At 35.4% G+C, this 19,279-nt stretch overlaps 1 protein-coding gene across 5 annotated transcripts in view; it reads right to left on the reverse strand.

The window, feature by feature from the left end:
- Positions 1-19,279, reverse strand: part of Immp2l (inner mitochondrial membrane peptidase subunit 2) — a 905,321-nt gene that overhangs the window by 772,011 nt on the left and 114,031 nt on the right. The gene's annotated exons all lie outside the window — the stretch shown is intronic.

The raw sequence follows: 19,279 nt of genomic DNA on the forward strand, positions 1-19,279 counted from the left end.
TTATGACTAAAAAGGTAAAAATGTATTTGATTTTCTGTTTGTTTTCTTTTCTCATCAAATTATAGTTTTAAAACAAAACACCAATATAAGCCTCATTGATACAAAGTTTTATTTTTCATCCATTATTTAAATTCAATGTTTCATCAGACTAAATTTAGAGTATTTGTACTAGACTATCTTACTAACATTAAAAACAAATAAATGTGGGCTGGGATTGTGGCTCAGTGGTAGAGTGCCTGCCTAGCGTGGGTGAGGCACTGGGTTCAATCCTCAGCACCACATAAAAATAAATAAATAAAAAATAAAGGCATTGTGTCTACCTACAAATAAAACAATATATATATTTAAAAAAACAAATAAGGGCTGGTGTTGTGGCTCAGTGGCAGAGAGCTTGCCTCGCACATGTGAGGCACTGGGTTTGATCTTCAGCACCACATAAAAATAAATGAACAAAAGAAAAATATTGTGCCTATCTATAACTAAAAAAAAATTTTTAATAAATGCAAGTTCATATATGTACACAAAAGAGTATAAAAAACTAATGAATGGAACGGAATACTGACACATGCTAAAATGTGGATGAACCTCAAAAACACAGTAAGTAAAAGAAACCAGACACAAAAGTCCTCATACTGTATTGTTTCAGTTACATGAAACATCCAGAAAAAGTAAATCCAGACAGATAGAAGATAAGTGATTTCCAGGGCTTAGGGGAGGGGAAACAGGTAGTAACTGCTTATTGGGTATAGAATCCTCCTCTGGAATAATGGAAATGTTTTAGAACTAGATAGAGGTGATGCAGCATTTTGAAGGTTCTAACTGCCACCAAATCATACAATTTTAAATGGTTAACTATATTAAGTAAATTTCACCAATTAAAAAAAATTAATCTAATCTAGCTAAATGTTAATTATAATTATTACATATACATGTGTAGAGACTATCTAGTCCCAGCTTTGTCAACACTCAACTATGTAAATAAAAATAAATAGCAAATGTTCCAGCAACGTGGGAGGCTGAGGCAGGGGGATATCAAGTTCCAGTCTAGCCTTAGCAATTTAGCCAGGCCCAAAGCAACTTGGAAAGATCTTGTCTCAAAAAGGGTTGGGGATGTGGCTCAATGGCTAAACATACCTGGGTTTAATCCCCAATACACCCTTCCCCCAAAAAAAATAGCAAATGAACTGAAAATTATTTACTGGCCCCTTAACCTACACATTATGCTTGAAACTACACATTAATACACTGCATTAACAGTACTGAAAATTTTCTACCCAATACTAAGCATATAATGAATAAAATACACAGTCTTTCAGAAAATTATATGTAATGATACACCATGATATACACTAACTGTACTAAACAATATGTGTGATTTCTTTCTGTTCTACCAATTAAATATCCATGAGTTACCATGTAATACCGTGTCCTAAAAGACTACAATTTAGTCCAAAATTTGAAATCCGGTTTGGATCACTAGGATTAGCAAACTATTATATTTCACCACATAATCATCGCAAATTTTATGGTGAATTTTTTTGAAAATATGTGGAGTGCTACTGTTATTTGATGCTTAAATTTTTTTTTAAATTGTGTTAAAAATCATTTATTGCTAGGCAGGTATGGTGGCACTCACCTGGAGTCTCAGCAGCTAAGGAGGTTGAGGCAGGAGATCTCAAGTTCAAAACCAGACTCAGCAACTTAGTGAAGCCCTGAGCAACTGAGCAAGACCCTGTCTCAAAATAAAAAATAAAAAGGGCCGGATAGGTGGCTCCAGTAGTGAAGTACTCCTGGGTTAAATCCCCAGCATGCTTCACCCCAAAAGCATCTATTACTAAACTATTTGTGGTGTATGACTAGGATACATAGAATACTCATGAATATATGTTAATGCAGTGGCAGAAATCTGCAGTGAAATAGGGTTCATAGGTAAGTAGTCAAATAAAATATTGAGTATGTCAACTAAATAATTCACTTTCCCTTTGTCTGAAACGGACTTATTAAATTTCTTAAAAGAAAAATAAAAAATATTTCAAGCAAAAGATTTTAACCCATAATTTAGATTTTTCAATAAAATTGACTCAAGATTATTTGCAATAAGAGTAAAATATGTCAACCAAAAGGAACACTTTAAAGGTATTTTTTTAGTTTACTGTAGTTCTGTCAGCATAATACTGTCCATAATATGAGAATCACTTGCTTTGCTTATAGACAAAAAACAAATCATATATGATACAAAATTTAGGCTGTAATTAAAAGTCTACTACTATCTCATTGCATTGAAAGTTCAACAGAAAAAGATACAATACAAGTCTTTACTAGCATAAAATAAGCATTAATTTTATTAAATATATTAATAAATTAGATGTTAAACCAACACTATCCAACAATAACTATGAATTACATGTGTCTATTTAAATTGATAGCAATTTAAATTTACTAAATCAAAGATTCAGTTCCTCAGTTGCATTAACCACATTTTAAGCATTCGATACAGCAGTTGCATAAAGCAAGTAGCTACCATATTGGACAGCACAGATATTAGAGACATTCATCATTGCAGAAATAGCACTTGTTTGGCAGAGGTAGATTTATCATCAAACTCGTAATGAAGCTTAAGCTTCAGGGCTCCTCAGTTTCAAAGATCCCTTCAGAACCTGGAAGGAGCCTTGGCAATACATTTACATGATTACATATTTTAGAAAAAAAATGATATAAGCATAAATTATCTTTCTCTTTTCATTCCCTCTTCTCTCTTTTGTGTCAGGTGGTGGGAACAACAGCAAGCAACTTGGGGATTAAGCAAAGGGGAAGGTGAAGTAGAACAGAGTTTGGGTTTTCTGGGATATACAGACATAGTTCTGTCATTTCCATAGGTAGTTAATTACTGCTATCTATTCCAGTACAGGAATTACTTTTGGAATACACCTTTTTCTCACTGCTAAATAACCTGCAGTCATGATATAAAGGTGCAGAGTCAGAATCTATGGGGATGTGAATACCTTCAATGGAAATTAGGACTAGAGGTATGCAATTAGTGGAAAAGAATCAAAGTCTGAAATGTACATAGCCAGAAGCTAATATGTGGGAAATTCTTACAATCAGGAAACATAAAAAGTATAAGCAGATAATTAAGTTTTTAATCAATGCTTAGTCAAATCAGAAGTTCCCTCTTATTAGAAAGTTGATAATGCATATACAATTATAAACGTACCATACATTTCATTTTTTAAATAAAAAATGAGACACATAAAAGAGAAATTCTCAGAAACCCTGTGTTTGTAGAGGACATACCTATAAGCAATTTTTCAAGAACTGAATATATATGTATGAAGTTGCATGTTTTATAGATTCCAATTTCAATAATAAAAACAAATTTTATTACCATACTATATGGAAGACTAATTTATCCTTCTAAAACTCTTTGTAGATGTTATAAAAGCATTCCCATATGGAGAAGCAATCATCATTATACATCCTGTAGGTAAAGAAGAAGTTTAAAGGTGTGATCAGCCATCTTAAAATACTATATTATAAATACTGCAATGATAATGTCATTGATCATCTTCATTAAAATTTGCAATCAGTTATGATTTCTTATTCTAAATACATTCTGACTCTTGAACATAAATTTATATTTGTAATTTGTATTTTTCCTTTTGTGTGTGTGTGTGTATTTTTCCTTGACAGAGGACTCCCCCTAAATGGTCTAAGTTTCAGGTCTACATCTCTTGATTAGCCCCTGATGCTAAACAGTATCTTCATTAAACTATATATTTATTAATTAATAATCTCTATGTTTTCATTTCTTTCATTCCATATGTGTTACATTAATTACTCAGTCACAACCTTGTCATTGCATAGTAGACCTTAAAAGGGGTTAATTGTAAATACATCCTTTCTTCTCACTCTGGACTTATTTGTTATATCTTTAACCTTCAGTACAAAAGGATCACATTTAGCACTGATATGTCATTCCTCGAATTAGGTACCATTGAGCTTTGTACTGCTAATACCAGTGAAGTTCTTAATGCATTCACAGTTATGGTTATTCAAACTAACAAGGCTTTTCCTTGAATAAACAATATATTGAAACAAATGCTTGCCTGACAATACAAATTCATTAGAGAAAATAAAATACAAAAAAAATGTGACTCATCTAATTACATTTAAAAGACTATTCTAAATGACACCAACATTTCTGAAACCACCTTTTTGTGTTATAAAAATGCACATACAATATAAATATAAAAACACCCAGTACCTAAATGCTACTCATGCAAATATTACCTGTTACATTTTATTTATATCATTTCATACCCTTTACACTTCAGTAAACAATACTTCAATAACATAATATCTCATTATTGTATTTCAAGATTATTCTCAATCTGAAATTGCATCAAATAAATTGTATGTCAAATTTCTAAAAGCCATAGCCATGGATAGAAATCAAATGAAATGCCTAATTTCACATAAATGGCTTAAGCTTTAAATGGATTACATTTTATATGACTTCCCAGGTACACCCATTTCAAAGTGTTTTCACTTGCTGCCTCCTCTAACTGTAGAATAATGTTATCAAATATATGAGCAATATATTGACAACCAAGGAGGGAAAAAATCAAATATAAAATGAGAAGTCTTATAAAATGAAGAACCGAATTTTAGACTTGAAATATACATATTCTAATAATTCTGTTTCTCTGATTTAGCCCTGACTGATTCATTTACTAAAGATAAAAAAGAAAAGGGGAAGAAGGGTGGGAGGGTAAGGGAGGGGGCAGGGGATTAGTAAGGAAGGTGGAATGTGATGGACATCAGTATCCAAAGTACATGTATAAAGACTTGAATTGGGTGTCAACATACTTTATATACAAATAGAGATATGAAAAATTGTGGTATATATGTGTGCTAAGAATTATAATGCAAAAAAAAGTACATGTATAAAGGCATGAATTGGCTCGAACATACTCTATATACAAAGATATGAAAAAGGAATTGTAATGCATTGCACTGTCGTGTATTTAAAAAAAAATTAAATAAATAAAACTTAAAAAAAAGAAAGAAAGAAAAGAAAAATTACTTACCTGAGAGGACTGGGAACAAAGCAATAATTTATCACCCTCATTCAAAAACTATTGTATTATTCAGAGAGACAGAAAATGGAACAGTGAGTACCTGTGAGTGGGAGGGGATAGTGATTTATGATTTTATGGGTAATTAGCTAATATTCGGCTTTTGGCTATAGTTAGATATATATAGTTAAAAACCACAAAGAGTTCATAATGACAAGGGCTAGTGTCTAAACTAAGCCATGCTATATTTTAGATTGTATTGGGGACTAACGTTCAGAATTGAAACAGCAATAGACTTAAAGACAAGAATCACATTATTATCTCAATACATGCAGGAAAAGCATGACAAAATTCAGCATCCATTCATGTTCAAAATCCTAGTTAAACTAGGAATAGTAGGAACATACCTCAACTTTGTAAAAGCCATAAATGCTAAACCCAAAGCTAACATCATTCTAAGTAGACAAAAATTGAAAGCATTCCCTCTAAAAACTGGAACAAGACAGGGATGCCCTTTTGTACCACTCCTATTCAAATTCTTGAAACCCTAAACAGAGCAACTAGACAGAAGAAATAAACTAAAGGAATACAAATAAGAAAAGAAGAGCTCAAACTATCCCTAATTACTGAAGACATGATTCTATATTTAGAATACTCAAAATCCTCCACCAGAAAACTTCTAGAACTCATAAACAAATTCAACAATGTAGCACTATATTAAATTGAGACCCATAAATCAATTGCATTCCTATACACCAAAAATGAATCAACTGAAAAAGAAATTAGCAAAACTATGCCATTCACAATAGCTTTAAAAAATATAGTTGGGAATCAATCTAACAAAAGAGGTAAAAGACCTCTACAGTGAAAACTATAAAACACTAAAGAAAGAAACTGAAGAAAACCTTAGAAGATGGAAAGATCTCCTATGTTCTTGGATAGGTAAAATTAATATTATCAAAATAGCTATACCACCAAAACCTGTTCATACTACCAAAATCTGGATAGTATACAGATTTTCAAAGCAATTCCTACTAAAATTCTAATGATGTTCTTCATAGAAATAGAAAAAGCAGTCATGAAATTCATTTGGAAAAATGCCCAGAATAGACAAAGCAATCCTCAGGGAAAAAAGTGAAGCATGAGGCATCACAATACCAGTCCTTAACTTACACTACAGAGCTATAATAACAAAAATGGCATGGCATTCATACAAAAACAGACATAAAGACCTACAGAACAGAATAGGAGACACAGAGACACACATAAATACAGTTATCTCATTCAAGACAAAGGTGCCATACACATACAATGGGAAAAAGAGCCTCTTCAACAAATGGTGCTGGGAAAATTGGATATCCATGTGTAGCAAAATAAAATTAAACCCCTATCTCTTACCTTACACAAAATTCACCTCAAAGTAAATCAAGGACCTAGGCATTAGAGCAGAGAAAAGAAAATATATAAAATGTAGGCCCAACTTTCCATTCTGTTGGCTTACGAACCAACTTTCTCAACAAGACTCTTAGAAGTGCAAGAAGTGAAATCAAAAACCAATAAATGGGATAGTATCACACTAAAAAGTTTCTCCACAGCATAGGAAACGATCAATAATGTTAAGAGAGCCCCTACAGAATGGGAGAAAATCTTTGCCACCAGCAGCTCAGATAAAGCATTAATCCCCAAGATTAATATACAAAAGAACTCAAAAAACTTAATAATAACAAAACAAATAACCCAATCAATAAATGGGCAAAGGAACTGAACAGTCACTTCACAGAAGAACAAACATGAATGGTCAACAAATATATAAAAAAAAATGTTCAACATCTCCAGCAGTTAAAGAAATTCAAATTAAAACTACACCAAGATTCCATCTCACTACAGTCAGAAGGGCAATTATCAAGATACAAGTAACAGTAAATGTTGGCGAGGATGTTAGAGAAAAGGTTCACTCATACATTGCTGGTGGGACTGCAAATTGTACAACCACTATAGAAAGCAGTATGAAAATTCCTCAGAAAACTTGAAGTGAAACCACCATTTGACCCAGCTATCCCATTCTTCCAGTTTACATCCAAAGGACTTAAAATCAGCATTCTACAGTGATGCAGCCACATCAACGGTATAGAGCTCAATTCACAATAGCAAAGCTATGTAACCAACCTAGTACCCTTCAACAGATGAATAGATAAAGAAAATGTGGGACATATATATACACAATGGAATATTACTCAGCCATAAAGAAGAATGGGATTATGGCATATGGTGGTAAATGGATAGAACTGGAGACTATAAAGCTAAGTGAAATAAGCCATTCCATAAAAAACAAAGGCTAAATGTTCTGATATCTGGATGCTAACACAAAGTAAAAGGGGTGGGAGGAGAATAAAAGTTCACTGGATTAAATAAAGGGGAACGAAGGGAAGGAAGGAGAAATTGGAACAAGAAAGACAATAGAATGAATTATACATAATTTTCCTATTCTTATATATGAATACACAACCAGTGTAACTCCACATCATGTACAACCACAGTAATAGGATCCTAATTAGAATAAGTTACACTCCATGTATGTATAATATGTCAAAATAGACTCCACTGTCATGTATATCTAAAAAGAACAAATAAAAATTTTAGAAAGCAAAAATTAAGCTTTAAAATAAAAAAATGGAAACATAGTATGATATATATTGATATATACACATATCACAAGGTATCTAAATAACAAATGGGAGTCATTACATCTGTAATGTAAAGTAATTTCATATATACCAAAAGATTTGTCTTCACATACATTAATTAATACTCTTTATATATTTTTTCAACATTCCATACTAGATCATTTTAAAACTAAAAATTAAGTAATTCCATCTCCAAAGCAAAACATTTGAAACTAACACCATATTTTGACTTATGACTTTGAGAAATATATGTTTATATGGGTTACAAAATTTTATCACCAGGTAAAAATCTTCATCAAGTGATTTTTAGATTTACATATTCTAATAAGATTACAGCAATTACAAAGCTTGAAGGCATGCTAGCCATGAGTTACTTGTGGCATCCCCCTAACTACTTGTCATTAGTCATTTTATTAAGTCACTTACATTCATCAATTGTCCTTGCAGATTTTCCAATTTTCACTTTAGTTATTCATTTTGCTCAACAATCCTTTGTCTTTGCATGTTTCTCTTGTAACATTTACTTTATTAAAGATGCCACATTTTGGAAAAACTAATATATAGTGGGGAAAAAATTAGGACAGGGATTGTCTTTGAGGTGTGGGGAAGAGGTTGATTAGGAAGGGACCTGAGATGACTGTATGGGGGTGATGGTAATGTTCTGTATCTTGACTGAGGTTTCAAATGCCCACTACATGCATAGGTTGAAACTCAACAGATGTTCATTTGAGATTTATGCATGCCATTGTATTTAAATTTCTGCTCAAAAGAAAAAAGACTGCAAGCTATTATTGAACTCTAGTCAAGGATAAACATAGTGAAGTTATTAAGGGGGAAGCCCTTGCAATTTAATTTGTCATGCACTGTAAATAAAGAAGATGACCTAATGGATTAACAGGTGGATAGTTATATAATTAAAAAATGGTAAAATATAAGTGGTATTCACTGTAAAAGTATTTAAACTTCTCTATATGTTTAAAATTTTCCATAATAAAATGTGTACAAATTTTAAAAGTTACTTCCTCATAATCTTCATTTTTTAATTCACTGAGTAAGAGAAAACAGCAAGTGCTCCCAAAGATTTGGAATCATAAATGTAGTTTTCTCCTTCCTTGATCAGTTCAGGCATTTAGAAAAATTGATCCAAACTATTAAGACTGTTTAAAAATCTTGCTTATTTAATTAAACATAATTTATTAATCCATTCCTCATTCACTTCATAATACTTATCAAACATTTCCCCTTCTATGTAGCAGATGTCCCTAAGTGCTACAGAAGAAAGATAACTTAATTATAATACAATATGATATAAAGTGTTACAGGAATATGGCAGTGTTGAGAGCCACAGCCAAAGGGGCCCCAGCAAACTTCCAGCTGCCAGCAAACTTCCAGCTGCTGGCTGATGATTGGCTCACAGCGGCCCCAGCAACATCTAGCTGATTGGCTCCCCGGCCCCAGCAACATCTAGCTGATTGGCTCCTCTGCGGTGATGCTCATTGGGCTGTTTCCCTGCCCTTTCAGACAACGGAGCTGCTCATTGGGGGACTTTTTTGGCTCCGCCCACGTGACCCAGCCAATCGGCCTCAAGAGCAGGAGGATTGTGGGAGGTGGAGAGAAGCTTGTGGGGGAGAGAGAGGCTTGTGGAAAGCCGGCGGTGGCAGTTGAGGCTCTGAGGGTTTTTCCTGAGAGGCTGTTTTGTTTGGCGTGTGTGGTTCTAAAAATAAAGTTAGTTTCTTTTGACAAGTGGCTCCTGATTGTGCCCAGCCAGACTGCGGCATTTGGTGGCCCGTACGGGGAGCGACTGAGGGTAAGTGAAACTGCTCGCCCCTGAGGGCAGGGCGAGAGGATGGGTAGCCATTTTAAGATTCCTCTTTTATTTTGCTTCACTTTTGTTTTAAGTTGCCTGTCCCTGGAGATGAGTGAGACGGAAGAAAAACCGCTCACATCTGAGGAAAAACTATTTACGTCTGAGGAACAGATAGGGAGAAAGGACGGATGCACATGTCAGGAGGATAGAAAGGCTATAATGACTTTTTGTTGTTCCCTTTTTATTTCATTCTGTCTCGGTTTTGTTTGGCGTCATCTTGTTGGGTTGTATTATAGTAGAAATACGGGATCAGAAATTAGTAAAAAACAAACTGAAAGAGTGTTAAGTAAATTGTTAGAGGAAGGAGGCATCTCAGTAAAATCAAGAACAATCAGGGCATACGTTGATACAATACAAAAATGTAGCCCATGGCTTTTTAAGGAGGAGTTGTTAAATATATCACAATGGAACCATCATGGTGAAGATTTAAAAAGAATAGAAAAGAAAAGCCCAGGGACTCTGCCAGATGGCACATTGCCATTGTGGACGTTCATATCTTGTTTGCTTAGTCCAAAGCCTTCAGTTCAGACAATGGTAGAGGAAGGAGAAGACATAATGATTCAAGTAAAAGAGAAGGTCTCTCAAGTTAGACAGACAGAGGAAAAGATTCAAGTAAAAGAGAAGGCCTCTCAAGCTAGTCAGACAGAGAAAGAAAGTGTAAAACAGAAAAAGCCATCAGGGGGAAAGTTACAACAGGAGACTGCTACTAACACCTTTCTATCACCAGAGGGTGTAAGTGTCCAACCAACAGCACCACCTCTATAGGAGACTTCTACTAACACCTTTCTATCACCAGAGGGCGTAAGTGTCCAACCAACAGCGCCACCTCCATATGCTGGGAGGCCCCCAACCCCCGCAGTTGATAGTTGGGATCCTGAGACAAGATCTCAAATATTAACATGCCCTGTATTTGAGGCAGGAGGGCAGTGATTTTACCAAGTTTTAAATTTCAAAACAGTGAAGCAGCTAAAAGAGGCTGTAACAACCTATGGTCCTCAAGCACCCTTCACTGTAAGCTTGGTCGAATCCATTAACAACTTGAACATGACGCCAGCAGATTGGGCTAATATGTGTAAAGCTGTGCTAAATGGAGGACAATACCTGTTATGGAAGGTTGCCAATGAGGAATTTTGCAAGGAGACGGCTAGGCGAAATGCAGCAGCTGGTTATCCTCAGAGAAATCTAGATATGTTGTTAGGAAAGGGACCTTATGAGGATCAGCAGCAACAAATTGCATATGATCCTGGCGTATACGCACAAATTGCTGCAGATGCAATTAAGGCATGGAAGACTTTACAAGGACATGGAGGTTTACAAGGTCAATTATCTAAGGTAATACAAGGAGCTAATGAACCTTATGCTGAATTTGTAGATAGGCTTATTCAAACAGCTACCAGAGTTTTTGGGAATACAGAACAAGCAATGCCATTACTAAAACACCTGGCTTATGAGCAAGCGAATCGTTGGTGCAGAGATATCATTAGACCATGGAAACATGAAGATTTAAACACATATATTGAATTATGTAGAGACATTAATGAACAAGAGCAAGTCGTGGCAGCTGCAGTAAAACAGGCTTTAGATGCCAGAGACATTAATGAACAAGGGCAAATTGTGGCAGCTGCAGTAAAACAGGCTTTAGATGCCAGGCCAAGAACATGCTACAATTGTGAACAAACAGGACATTTTAAAAGGAATTGCCCCATTGGAGGAGGGTTTCACAAAACTAGGTATCAAAGGAGTAGAATACCAGGTATTTGCCCACGATGCCATAGAGGGAGACATTGGGCTAATGAATGCCGTTCTCAAACCACCATAGAGGGTACTCCATTATCAAAAAACGAACAAGGACCAGGTGTTTATCCACGATATCGTGGAGAAAGGCATCGGGCTCCATTGCCAAAAAATGGACAGGGGGGCCCAATGCTCCGGGGCCCAAAACCACAAATATACGGAGCACTGGAGGAACCCAGCAACCCCATCAGGGTAGTGCCCAGGACACATTGTCCATCAGATCCCTCATCAGACAAACCCGAGGGAGCGCAGGGTTGGAAATCTGCGCCTCCGCCAGAGCAGTACTAACTCCAGAGATGGGAGTTCAAATCATTCCCACAGGGGTGAAAGGACCTCTTCCCAAAGGAACAGTAGGCTTATTATTGGGACGCAGCTCTTCTACTCTAAAAGGACTTATGATAAGTCCTGGGGTAATTGATCCCGATTATGAAGGTGAAATAAAAATTATAGCCAGTTCTCCAAAGGGTATATCAGTAATTTCACCAGGAGATAGAAAAGCACAGTTACTAATAATACCCAGCCTACATGATAAATTTTCCAGCCGTACTGTAGAAAGAGGTTCCAAGGGATTAGGCTCCACAGGTGTAGACTGGGCTATGCTTTCTTTAAATTTAGATTCTCGCCCCATGCTAAAACTAAATATTCAAGGACATGAATTTAATGGACTACTGGATACAGGTGCAGACCTTAGCATCATCTCTCATCAAGAATGGCCAAAGCATTGGCCATTACAACAAGCCACTCAAACGCTTCGAGGCCTAGGAGTGGCAACTAATCCCCATAGAAGTGCAATGGTATTAGATTGGAAGGATCCTGAAGGATGTGAAGGAACTATACAGCCATATGTATTGGATCATCTTCCTATAAATTTATGGGGACGAGATGTCCTAGATCAATTAGGTTTGACATTAACAAATAACATCAACCAAAATGCACCCACTATTATGACTAGACAAGGTTTTAGGAAAGGAAAAAGATTAGAAAAACAAGGACAAGGTATAGCAGCACCAATGCAAATAGATCAAGGAACAGACAGACATGGGTTGGATTTTCAGAAAGGGCCACTGAGACAATAAAAATTACTTGGAAATCAGAAAGACCAGTATGGGTTCCTCAGTGGCCCCTGACTAAAGAAAAGATACAAGCAGCCCATGACCTGGTCAAACAACAATTAGCAGAAGGACATATACAACCTTCTGTATCTCCCCATAATACTCCCATTTTTGTCATCAAAAAGAAATCTGGTAAATGGAGATTATTGCAAGATTTAAGAGCCATTAATAATGAGATAGTTATTATGGGACCTGCTCAATCAGGGATTCCTCAGTTGTCTGCTTTGCCAAAAACCTGGTATGTTTTAGTTATAGATATTAAAGATTGTTTTTTTTCAATTCCAATTCATCCTGAGGATAGTCCACGTTTTGCATTTACTATCCCTGCACTGAATCATGAAGGTCCTGATCAGAGATATGAATGGAAAGTACTCCCTCAAGGGATGGCTAACAGCCCAACTATGTGTCAAATTTATGTTAACAAAGTAATCCAGCCACTTAGAAATCAAAATCCTGAACTACAAATATTTCACTATATGGATGATGTATTATTAGCACACAAAGATAAAAACACATTGCTAGAATGTTATGCCACACTTACAAACTTATTAAAAAATTATAATCTAGAGATAGCAATAGATAAAGTACAATTAAATTTTCCAATTAATTATTTAGGAGTTCTATTATCCTCAACCATGGTCCGTCCACCAAAAGTTCAAATACGAGTAGATCAACTCAAATCACTTAATGACTTTCAAAAGTTATTAGGAGACATAAATTGGATAAGGCCTTATTTAGGTATACCAACAGGAGAGTTGGGACCTTTATTTGATATCCTAAAAGGTCCATCAGATCCAAATTCACCCCGAATGTTAACGCCTGAAGCAAGAAAGGCATTAAAAATCATTGAAACATACATGGAAAATATGCATTTGGATAGAATTGATATAAGTTTGCCTTTATTATTTATTGTACTACCAACAAAAAAATATTCCTACAGGAGTATTTTGGCAAGAAGGTCCATTATTATGGATACATTTATCTTATTCTCCTAACACTATTCTTACTAGGTATCCTGAGGCTGTAGGACAATTAATACTCAAAGGAATAAAAGCAGCAAAGGGAGTGTTTGGAATTTCTCCCAATAAAATTATTACTCCATATACTATGAATCAAATTGATGAGTTAGCTAATGAGTTAAATACTTGGGCAATAATCATGTGCAAATCTAATGTTTCATTTGATAACCACTTACCATCTAATCCTTTATTGTCTTTTTGGTCATTGCATCCTGTAATTTTTCCAAATATGACAAGAAAAACACCTATCATGAATGCTCCAAATATATTCACTGATGGGTCAAATAATGGTACAGCAGCAGTAGTTACCCCTGATCAAACTTTTACATTTTTAGTACCCAAACAATCAGCTCAAAAGGTAGAGCTTAATGCAGTTTTACAAGCTTTTGTGATGTTTAAAGATTCTGTATTTAATTTATTTTCTGATAGTCAGTATGTAGTTAATGCTATAGTATCTCTTGAAGATGCTGGTAGGATTTCCCCTTCTTCTACTGTTTTCTCTTTGCTTTCCACTATACAAAGTCTAATCTGGGACAGAAAAGATCTATTCTTTATAGGACATATCAGGGCACATACAGGATTGCCTGGAGCCCTTAGTTTGGGCAATGATTTAGCAGATAAAACTACACATGACATACATATTTTCTCTACACTAGAAGAAGCTATAAATTTTCATAAAAAGTTCCATGTCAATGCTAATACTTTACAAAAGCATTTTAAAATAACTAAGGAACAAGCTAGACAAATAATAAAACAATGTCAAAATTGTGTGACCTTTTTACCACAAGTTAATCTTGGAGTCAATCCTAGAGGATTGATACCTAACCATATTTGGCAGATGGACGTCACACACTTGCCAGAATTTGGAAAATTAAAATATTTGCATGTTACAGTTGATACTTCTTCTGGATTTTTGATGGGCTCCCTTCATGCCGGAGAAAAAACTAAACATGTTATAGCTCATTGCTTACAAAATTTTGCCACTGTGGGTGTTCCAAAACAGTTAAAAACAGATAATGCCCCTGGTTATACTTCTACCTCTTTTAAACAATTTTGCTCAACATTTGGCATTACTCATATAACAGGAATCCCATACAATCCACAGGGACAAGGCATAGTTGAAAGAGCTCATCAAACTATTAAAATGTACTTATTAAAGCAAAAAGAAGGAATTGGGAAGGGGTATATATTCCCCAAAGATAAACTTAAAATAACCCTTTTTACTCTAAACTTTTTAAATTTGGATTCATCAGGACTTAGTGCTGTGGAAAGGCACATGTGTCCAAAAAATGTACATAAGCCCAAGGTACTTTGGAAGGATATTCTAACAGGACAATGGAAAGGTCCTGACCCAGTAATTGTCTGGAGTCGGGGGTCTGTTTGTGTGTTTCCACAGGGAGAACAGCAGCCGATTTGGATTCCAGAGAGATTAACCAAGGTCCTGACCCAGTGATTGTCTGGAGTCGGGGGTCTGTTTATGTGTTTCCACAGGGAGAACAGCAGCCGATTTGGATTCCAGAAAGATTAACTAAAGCGATTTCTACAGACCAAAAAGAAGATGATTTGGCTCAAATCCATAACAACTGATATCCAAAACTCCAGTTTGGCTATTCTTACATCTGCAACAGAACCAGGATGCTTTTTTCAATATCTATTTTATTATTGCCCTTTGCCATATCATGAAGTTCTATTTTGTTTTTTGAGCTCATACAGACCTAGGTTAATGTTTTGCTGATCAGTTCTATTTTTTGACTATAGAGTTTTTAAACATTGCAATGGAGATTTCACCTGTAAAAAGTTATAAGGCCTTTACTATAATGTTATGTGTTGTATGTATTATATTATGTGTGCACACTTGTGTTTTGTGTTATATGTTTGAATGTACGTATGTCCATATATCATATATGATGAGCGCTCATGATAAAATGGATCCAAATATTTTTTTTCACGTGATTTATATGGTTTAATTTAAATTGGGTAAACAACTGTTGAGGATTGTTTTAATATGTAAACAAAAAAGAAGGTTAACAGATCTGTTTGTTTACTTTCGCCTTTCCTTTTCATTATACTTAATAATTCTCTTAAAGATAATGTAAATTGTTAAGAAAATTGTTTTCTTTTAGTGCCTTCTGTAATGTTACATAATTTTTTCTTTAGCCATTATTGCCAGAATTCCTATCTTCATCCCAGTGCTGGTGAAGTCAAAGATAAAACCAATCTACAGCTTCTACAATAGCCATCACTGAACTGCTTGCAGAACTTGCCTGGACACATTGTGAGCTCACCTGTATGCATTGTGAACTATCTGTTGGTACAGCGAATTGTGGTAGTGCTGGAGTATTTTTGCTGATGGTGTCACCAGTGGTACAATTTTTCAAAGGAGCCCTCAATTGGCTTAATGTCATGGCATTTTGCATCCTCCTCTACTAGTGATGGTCTAAAATTTGGGGGCCAACAGCGGTGAGGCAAAGAACCTCACCCCCCCACAGGTGCAAAGGCCTATCCACAAGTATGGCTGTATGCTGGACCGGTAGTCAGTGACGGGTATGATCCAATTGCAGTGGTACCAACCTAAGACAGGAGGCTGACGCCTAGAGGTCAGTTCATCCGATGACGGGTAAGGACCATATGTTGAATTGGACTGCCTAACAGGCACAGTCCCTAAGCCACATGCTTGTTGTTTAAACAGAGAGGGGGAGATGTTGAGAGCCACAGCCAAAGGGGCCCCAGCAAACTTCCAGCTGCCAGCAAACTTCCAGCTGCTGGCTGATGATTGGCTCACAGCGGCCCCAGCAACATCTAGCTGATTGGCTCCTCGGCCCCAGCAACATCTAGCTGATTGGCTCCTCTGCGGTGATGCTCATTGGGCTGTTTCCCTGCCCTTTCAGACCACGGAGCTGCTCATTGGGGGACTTTTTTGGCTCCGCCCACGTGACCCAGCCAATCGGCCTCAAGAGCAGGAGGATTGTGGGAGGTGGAGAGAAGCTTGTGGGGGAGAGAGAGGCTTGTGGAAAGCCGGTGGTGGCAGTTGAGGCTCTGAGGGTTTTTCCTGAGAGGCTGTTTTGTTTGGCGTGTGTGGTTCTAAAAATAAAGTTAGTTTCTTTTGACAAGTGGCTCCTGATTGTGGCAATTTCTGGACCATACAGAGTAAGTGAGATTTTTGTCAGCTGGGATAGAGGAGAAAGTTCATTTCAGGCTGCAGAAAGGATTATAAGTAAGCCTGTGATATATAAAATATATTTTACCGCTAAAAAGTAACTTATTTATGACAGTTGCTTCATAAATATGTCAAAATATCTAAAGACACATAAACATGATTCCTCCTTTTACTATCTTATATACTGCTAAAAGATTCACTACATTTTTAATCATCCGTATAATCTAAGTGTCAGCTGTTCACCACTGAACCTAAGTTTCATGTATGATATTTTCAATCATTAAAGATATATTCACTTTTGATTTTAGAGTTTGTTCTGTTTTGTTTTCATGATAAGTTTTACCTGCAGTTCACTTTGGTAAACAATCCTCTAAAGCCTTAAAATCCTTAGAGTGAATACTAGGGGCTTAAACAAATTTCCTAGATCAGGTAGCAATTAAAAATGTATGTCTTTCATATAGCAACTCAGCCCCATATAAAATACACAAAGGATAAACATCAAAATGCAGTCTAAATTGTCTACAATCTACTTAGATATTTTTTAATATTACAAATATTACAACTTTCTTTGTCAGGTATGTAAGTGATCTCATTTTCTTTGATGATTAGTTTGTTTCTTCTAAACAACCTAACCAAAATTCTAGTATATGCAGTTTTACTGGAACATGACATTTTTATTATCTGCAACATATGGCTATATATGCTATATTTACACATATACATATATTACATACACATAGACACACACATATGTAAAATATAGAGTTCACATGCTTATGTACAACATGTTTTTTTTAAAAAAGACTAAAAACATTCAGTGCTTTGGTGTTCAATAAATATAATTAATGTTAAAAAACATTTGCTTGTGTACATATCCATGTTTGGAGACAGGCTTTTTAATCTGGGCCAGGAGCTGAGGTAAATGAGAATTCATCCTATCTTTTGAGTGTAGTTACAAAGTCTTAAAGCTTAATCTCATTGCATTACTGACCACCTCAATGTCATAATAGTTTTTCATTCACTCCCTTTCAGAACCAAACTCCTTACTTCTGCTCAACCAAGACTAGCACTCTTTACAGAGTTCACTAGCAAAGACCTTAGAATTCTTTTATCATTTATCTGTTAGTGGCTAAGAAGAGAAATATCACTGGACCTTTGCCTCAAATAATCCTGCAAAAAAAATTTCCAGTAACTGAGTTGGGCCAGAGGTTCAGACTCAAGATGCTTTGTAATTTGCTTCAAACCATTTTCAATCAGTACTTTCAAATGATCCTAGGCTGAATAAGATGTTTTGTTCTAAAAGACTTTGAAAAAAAATCAGTTAGGAAAAGCAATATTAGGGTACTCTTAAGATCAAACAGTGCATTATGAAAGAAGAAGAATATTCAGAGATTTTAGAGAAAAGACCTCTAGAACAACAAAAAATTAAAAAGAAAATCTGATTTCATTTGTTTGTATATATAATAATGACTGTTACTATTTAACTGAAAACTATCATCACATTGAAATTGGAGAAACTGAAGTTATAACTTTGAGATTGCAATTAAGTGATCCATCTCAATAAATGATAAATAGAAGGGAGTATTTCTGCACAGAGTATCAGAACAGGCTATAAATTTGGGAACAACCTTGCAAAATGATTGTGACTATTGATCAGTTTATGAAACACCATACTGTTTTCATCTTGCAAAAAAAAAAATCCAAGTATTCTTAATATTAAGAATTCTTATTAAATTATAAATCTAGTCCCACATATCATAAATATTTAAAAACAGTTCATTTGAATGTCACTAGGGCAAATACAGAGACTGTAGCTCAGCTCTATTAGTCAAACTCATAACACTGATAAATTCTTCCCATAAAACATGTTGATTTTTCTAAGATATAGGTATGCATCTCATTTTGCTAGAATTCTGATTATGCTCACTTTAAAACCTTAATGCTGTCAGGCACAGTGGTGCACGTCTGTAATCCCAGCAGCTCCAGAGGCTGAGGCAGGAGGATCATGAATTCAAAGCCAGCCTCAGCAAAAGCTAAGTGCTAAGCAACTCAGTGAGACCCTGTCTCTAAATAAAATACAAAATGGGGCCGGAGTTATGGCTCAATGGTCAAGTGCCCCTAAGTTCAATCTCCGGTACAAAAAAAAACACCTTAGTGCTACTAGTACATTTACTTTTTCATCTTTCTTGATTGGCTGCAATGCTCCAGATAAGAATGCACAATGTGCAGCACTAACACTCAGGCTGCACTCCTCATTGGCTACATCCTGTAGCAGACTGTGTGCATTTAAATCTTCATGTTGCTTTTTTATACTTTTAAATATTTTACAATATTCTAAGGGATTTTCTTCATTGTGTCCTTTCTTGTATTTCAATCTTAGAGAAAATGATAGGGCAATTAGAACCTTATTTCACAAATAAGTCACTCTGCCTTACTTGTCTAAAGCAAAATCGATTTTGTTTCATATCAGAACAAGAAATATATAGGCAGTAGAAAATGAATACTGAAAATTTTAAAAGAAATAAGATTTCAATAGTAATTTGTTAAAGAACTAAAGGACCAGAATAA

The sequence above is a fragment of the Marmota monax genome, unplaced genomic scaffold, assembly GCF_021218885.2.
Source record: "Marmota monax isolate L192 unplaced genomic scaffold, Marmota_monax_Labrador192_F-V1.1 WCK01_AAM20220418_F8-fsc00139, whole genome shotgun sequence".
NCBI classification, from domain to species: Eukaryota; Metazoa; Chordata; class Mammalia; order Rodentia; family Sciuridae; genus Marmota; species Marmota monax.